Source organism: Meriones unguiculatus, chromosome 20 (assembly GCF_030254825.1).
Source record: "Meriones unguiculatus strain TT.TT164.6M chromosome 20, Bangor_MerUng_6.1, whole genome shotgun sequence".
NCBI lineage: Eukaryota > Metazoa > Chordata > Mammalia > Rodentia > Muridae > Meriones > Meriones unguiculatus.
Genome location: NC_083367.1, coordinates 24,663,431 through 24,670,791, shown reverse-complemented (window position 1 = coordinate 24,670,791; position 7,361 = coordinate 24,663,431).

The window sequence follows — 7,361 nt, the reverse complement described above, 5'->3', positions numbered from 1 at the left end:
AATTCCTACCAGATCCCAGGGATTCCCATTTCCACCACCCAGCCCTCCCACCCCACTTTTGTCCCCATCCAACTCTCAGCGTGGTAAAAGGCAAGTCACACCAAGATATTGGAGGAGATCCATTTACTCCAAATAAAAGCCCGAGAGCAAAACAACAGCAAAGCCAACAAAAGGAGACCGGGGATAAATGATTGTTTTACTTATTGATAGAGCCTCCAATACAGTGTTGAATAAAATAACACACTGGCATTCCTTGCCCTGGAGGTGATTTTCACGACGAAAGGCCCAGTCATTCACAGTCATTCATTACATGCTACTTAGATATTTTCACAGGTACTCATTGTCTCTCCCAGACGTCTCCTCTTATCTCTGTCTCGTTGGGGTATTTTTATCCTAAGTGAGTACCGGCCTTGTCAAATGCTTTTCTACAGTTACTGAAACGACCAGATGTTTTGTACAGTTTCATGGAGAAAGAATTTATTTCTTCACTCCCAAATGCTACGGGTAGAGTATTTCCCACTAGGAGAGAATATTGATTATATTACTTATTACTCGTACTTTGTCTGTTCATGATCTTTCTTTTTTCAAAACTGAGTGATCTTTTTTGTATGTGTTTATTTCCTTTTTTCCTTTTACTATTATTCTTCTTACTATTCCTTTTTACTATTGCTTGTATGATATTGTTTTAATGTATTAATTCCAATTTTCCAGTGTTTGAGTCTCTTTTTATCATTGCTATAATTCTCGCTCTGAATGCCTTATTTTTGTGTGTGTGTTTTAGAATTTTGAGACTTGCTCTCAGGTTTACTATGTAAAGGCTGCGCAAGAATCATGGAAGCTGCAATTTAAAGACTTGCTCCTTGTGGTTTGAGTGAGAAGTGAGCCCTATGAGCTCATGTGTTTGATCACTGAGTCCCCAGTTAGTGGTATCTTTTGGGAAGGTTCCAGAAGTCAGTCTTTCCGGAGGAAGGGCAACATTGTTGGGGAGTGCTGAGACTTTATAGCCTTACTCCACTTCTAAGTCAATGTCTCTGCTTCATGCTTATGGTCAATGATGCAACCTTTCAGGTTCCTGCCCCCCTAATAGATTCCACCCCTGGGAAGCATCACCAAAGTAAACTCTCTCTTCCATTTGTTGCTTTTACTCATGGTGTTTTATCACAGCAACAGAAATGGTTTGAATACACTCCTTCGAAGGTGACTTACAATTGACGCTTCTGTGCATCTCAAAGCTACCAACGCTGTATGGGTTCTTTTAGTATTGCGGTTTTTGGATCCTTCAGGAAGTGTAATTACAAATCCAGAGTCCTGTGAAAGTCTAACTATGAGGACAAGCACTTAGGAACCATTTCCTCCTACCGATATCCCGGGCAGTAAGGTGACACTTTACTGTGATCTTTTCATGTCCTTTTCCTGTCTTGGTTGCTGTGTGTTTCTAGTCCTCATTGTTCTATGGATTCAGCATTTTGGGGTTCTCCTCACACTGTTTGTCTTGTTCCAAAGTATTGTCTTTTGGGGATTATTAATAAGTGCTGTTATCTTTAAGTTCAGTGATATGCTACCTATGCTTTAGACCCAAGATATGGTGCCATGTTATTTCTACAAAGGCCTTTTTTTTTCTCTAGGATTTCTTTATTTCTCAAGTGTACACCTATCTAGGTACCATTATTGTATTTGGTTTTGAAGAGAGTCTTTAGTGTTCTTTTCCTGTTGGTACTCAGATCTTGTGCTGCTCCCTGCTCTTCAAATGGCTGCCTCTGGCACCATTTGTGTTATGTGGAAATGACAGCCTGATTTCCAAGTTACATCATCTTACAACTTTGGTTTTGCCTGGCTCTTGTGCTTCTGTTTCTAAAGTTTCCATTTTTCTTTTCCCTTACCCTTCTTTTCTGATCCCTCTCACAGGTGCTTAAAACCATTAAAGATACAATAGCTTTTACTTGTCTATATTTACTAGGACATATAAATTACAGAGACACAGGTTCTGGTCTGATAAATCTACTGCTATGTTTTGTAATGTAAAAATGGTGCCTGGAAAATGGTAAGTATCCATTAAGTGTGCCTAGAATGAGAAAGGGAACTGGAGAGATTTTTAACATGAACCTTCTTCAGGTTATTTTTGGTATGTCTCTCCCCTGAGAACTCTGGTCTATCCCCAAAGATTCTCAGAAAGATCAAGTGTGAAGCCTCTGGTCTTCAAATTCATATTCATATTTGTTTCTGCTCCTCTCAATGCCTGTAATACTCATTTGGTTCTCAGTCACGAAAACATTCAGCTATTCACTTTTTCTGAGTTTCCTGTTTTATTTTGGTTTGTTTGATAATATCTTCAGTGCTTCTTAGAGCTTGTTTATCTGTAACAGTCACTCCATATTGAGATTAACCCTTTCAGATCACTGCACTGGGAAAAGGGAGTAACTCACTCACTTAATTTTTATCAGGTTCAGCATTTCTTCCATAAACTTTCCCAAAATTTAAATGTAGACAATATGAATGATGCCGTTCAAGATATTCAATTTTTTAAACATCTATGCAAAATTGTAATAGAGAATTCCAGGGAAGGGAATGAATATAAATAATTTTCAGAATTTTATTTCTCCTTGCACTCTGGACCAAGATGATCTTTTTGTTTTGGCATAAATACAACAAAAACGTATATTCATTTGGTTGTTCCTCATACACACACACAAACACACACACAAGAAGGAAAGAAAGGAAGAAAGAAAGAAAGAAGAAAGAAGGAAGGAAAGAAGAAAGGAAGGAAGGAAAGAAGAAAGGAAGGAAGGAAAGAAGCTGGAGTTGTTATTATAAATTGAGGAATGGAAGAATGTGGGTTACCAAGTAAGAATGTAACAAAATCAGGCTCATTCCTCCATTCTCCCCTTATAGAGTTGTATGAGTAGAGCGTGATCAGAGTATGACCACTTCTGCACTAAAAGCAATACAGAGAGACAGTTGTTTTAACTTAAGCAACATTTCTCTTAGAAATACTACTAGGAAATATTTACTTGGACAGAATATGGAAGGGAAGTTATTTCTGGTTCTTAGAGCATATGGATGTTTGAAGTATACCATAAGACTGCCATTCTGTTGACTCAAGTCAGATTCCACATGGCAAACAAACCAAGCCAATACACATGGAATGTTCTTCATTTTGAGATTGGTTCAGTTGTCACAAGATGGAGCACTACAGGAGGAGGATCAAAACCCAAATGAAATCAGTTGCGTAACTACCAACGTAGGAGAAAATTCCCTTGGGTGATTTGTCATGATCACATGAAAATTTAAGGAGGAATTATTGGCCCATTTCCTATTCCATAATCTAAAACTGAGATGACCGACCAATCACGGCTATCAAGTTGAATGGACTCATTAATCTAGTTTAACTATTCATAATTACACGCATAATATGTAAATTCTCCCATTCCTTTGTGGATCTATAATGTTATTTTGTGGTGGTGAACTCTGAGTGATTCTAGACTCCCCCTAACTTACTAGAGACTTCCAGAGTGTATGTGTGGTTGCAAACGGGCACATGTATGTGACTGTGCCAACAGCTGGGGAGAGATTTGAGAGGGGCACACTTTCCCTCCATGGCTCTTTTTGCTGCCCTGAGATTGAACTGTCAGGCCCTGCATCTTGCAGTACAAAGCATGTTTTCAGTGAGGTTGTATAAAGCCTGTGTATCTACTCCAGAGCATCAGTGCATTCGTGACTATACATACTGTTCCAGTAGGTAATCTAAGAAACCCAAACTATATTGCTTTAGCATGAGCCAAAACTAAAGCCTACATAGGGATACTAATCAGGATTGCTTTGGAATGACAGAGATGTTGGCCAATGAGAAATCAAAGACTCATGTCTCAGTGTAGGGCAAGGAAAGACTGTGTTTAATTATCAAACCATTCAGACACCAGTTTGGGAAGGGGTGGGAAAACCACAATAAATGTGGAGATGGCTGCAAGATAGGATCAGATTGAAGTGGAACACCAAGTCCTTACACGAAAATATCGGAGTTTTTAGCTTTCTGAGCTCCTTCTACCAAACATAATCTTAAGAGGAGATCAAGATATTTTCTTCCTTGGAAAATTTCCAGCACAAGGTAAGGGACTTGATGCTCTCTGTAGTGCTTGGGAGTCCCTGATACCTGTTCATATGCACATCTTATCAGTACTCCAAGTTCTGTCCCTCTTCCCAATTTGGAAGTTACTAAAGCTTGAACATAAAATATGTCTCATGGGCTCCTGTGTATTGACACTTGGTCCTCAGCTGTTGTCACAATTGTGAAACCTTTAAGTATTGAAGCTTCAAGGGAGGAAGTTAATCACTGAAACCTCGAGATTTATAGCCCAAATCTACTTCCTGTCTCATCTCTACTACCTGTTCTGCCAATAAGTGAGGAGATAAGAAGTTATACCTAAATTCTTATGCCATCATGGAGCCACCTGCTGGCCATGCCTTCTCCAAGATGATAGGCTGACTGTATTCTTCAGACTGTGAGCCAAAGTAAATTCTCCTGCTCTTAAATTTATTTAGGCAAGAATTTTATCATGGAAAAGAAAAACCTGAACATGATTAAGCAAGACACATATTTATTGATTAAAATAACTCCTCCATTCTCTCAAAACTGGAAACAATAAGTATATGTAGACGAATTGCAAATTACCAACACAACAATTTGGAGGACTATAAAAAGTCAAGGGTAAAATTACAAAATTCTCATTCTGTTTAACCTTTTAAACATTTTCTGGCCAAAATGATAAAACGTTTACATATATAATATGTTGTGTTGTACATATTTAATACCACATTTCAGGCTGGAAATTCAATGGCTTAACTGAGTAACATGTTTTAGGTTTCTTCCTTTGAATATCCTGGATATAAATAAATTGGATACTCAGTTCATAACTTTCTTCATAACCATGAACCTTGTATCTTTCTACCTTTTGTGTTAACTTCTAAAATCATCTTTCAGCTAGGAATGGCTTTGAACTTAAGTATAAAATAGATGAGAATTGTGATCATCGCCTGCCATGGGCAGATGAATTCTTTTATATTGTTTATAGTTATTGAACTTTAGGAAAAATGTAATTGAAGGACAGTAATACGAACATAAGACACAATTATCCAAGTGCTTAAATCTCTTTAAGTTCATGGGAGAAAAACATCCAGCAGACTGTCTTAAATGTAAACAGTGTTGATTTTTAAATGTCAAAAGTTGCTACTCAGGCATGCTCTTTGTTTAAATTGAGACAAATGAAAAAGTAGCTGCCACTGCACAAAATCATTTTAAACAAAATATGAGGCTGTAAACACTGAGTACCTCATTGTGTCCCTTCTTTCTAAATTATAAAAACATTTGATAGCTCAAAATATCTTATGATTGGGTTACCCTAAGTATTTAGACATTAGAAACCATTGTTGTTAGTCAAGGTAGTCGAAGAGATTTTCAAAACGTTATAGGCTATTCTGTTAAAATAACTTTCATTCGCCTGTTTTAAGTGTCATCTCATAGGCTTAAGTAGTCATCTCATCTACTAACCTAGGCCTAGTCCTGGAAGCTTCTAGCCTTTGTACAATCTAATCTAGACCTACAATGTTTTCAGCCTCTGAGACTTAATGCTAAATAAGCTTATTCATTCTAGTTCTTTCTGAACTCTGGCTGGCTGGTTCAACTCAGCTGTTTTGGCTCAAACTCCTCTCCAAGTTAACTGATTCAATCTGGCTTCTCTCAGCTTTGACTAAATTGCTCTGCTTGGCCTCATACAACCTTAGCAATCTGTTCTAATCGTCTAGCTCCTTCTCATTCTCGGGCTCATTCTGTCTTCACCTGTGTTTAGCTTATTCTCTCCTCACCCTGTCTCAGTTTTACTTTCCCAGTCAAACTGCCTCTGAATTCCACAAACTAAAACTACCACAAACTCAACTCCACCACACTGCCTCTCAACTCACTGACTCAACCAAACTGCCTGAATAGAGCTGACTAACTCAGAGGTCTTCTACCTCTGTCTCCTAGGTGCTGGGGTTAAATATGTATACCACCATGCCTGGACCTAAGCTTTTCTTTACCTGACACTTGCTCTATACCAGGCTGCTCTTGAACTCAGAAATCTGCTTGCCTCTCTCCTGGGATTAAAGGCATGTATTTCAGCCAGAGTAGACATGTCACTGGATTAAAGTTCCTCTACACCATTACCCCTAAGATACGTTCTTAAAGAACAGAACAGATGAGGACCATGGCTTCTTCCCCATTTCTCTCACAGTTTTGCAGCTACTATGTGTTCCCTACCCTGATTGCCAGCCTGTCTCGGGCACAAAGAGATAGGCTCAAATGACGACAGACTGATCCTTTGAAACTATGAGTCAAAATCAATCTTTCCTTCTTCAAGGCAGTTTATCTCAGGTGCTTTGTGACAGCAATGGAAACATCTACATTGTTGTTGCTTTTCCTAAACCCCTACTACTTGGTCATTGTATAAAGGAATGATTTATTTAGAGTTGAAGGGTGCATCTTATTAGATCTATTAAATACAATAAGCCTAGAGGAGCACAAGCCAAAACACAGTGTTTTCTGTAAGTGATTGTGAGGTCCCTACAGGCCCATAGAGAACGGCACTATTAGGAAGTGGTGGCCTTGCCTGAAGAACTGTGTCATTGCGGGGACAGGCTTTGAGGTCCCATATGCTCAAGCTGCACCCAGTATGACACACAGTCTCCTTCTCTGCACCATGTCTGCCTGCACACCACCATGCTTCTCACCATGATGATGATGGGCAAAACCTCTAAGCCAGGCCCAGTTAAGTGTTTTCCTTCGTAAGACTTGCCATGGTCATAGAATCTCTTCACGGTGATAGCAACCCTAACCAATACAGTGGTCAAATCCTCTCTAAATAATCACTCCTAAATAATTATTCTCTAAATAATAATCTGTGTAGATTATATAAGATTATAAAAAGATTAGTAGGTACTTGAAATGCAATCAATGCTAAATTAGTCAGCCGACTAAGTAATCCTGGAGTGACGGGGGACTCAGAAACAACCAAGAAAAGCTTAACTCTATTTGTTTATTATTTTAAAATAAGGATCATTTGAGCTTCAGTATCCATGTTGAGTTTTATAACACTTTGAAAACAAAGGAAGTTTCCATTTGAATTGTAAGTGGAGCCATCATCATGAACTTTATAGTGTTTGGGATTTCTCAAATTCCCAACATAGCCAAGAACAGCTTTAAACATGGAGAGATGAGACCTAGCTCCCTTACAACTATTTATATTGAGCAAGCGTTGCCCGTCCCCAAGAACATGCAGCTTCCCCGACACCAACCTCTCTTCACGGGGTTACGCTAATTTGCTGATCCCTGG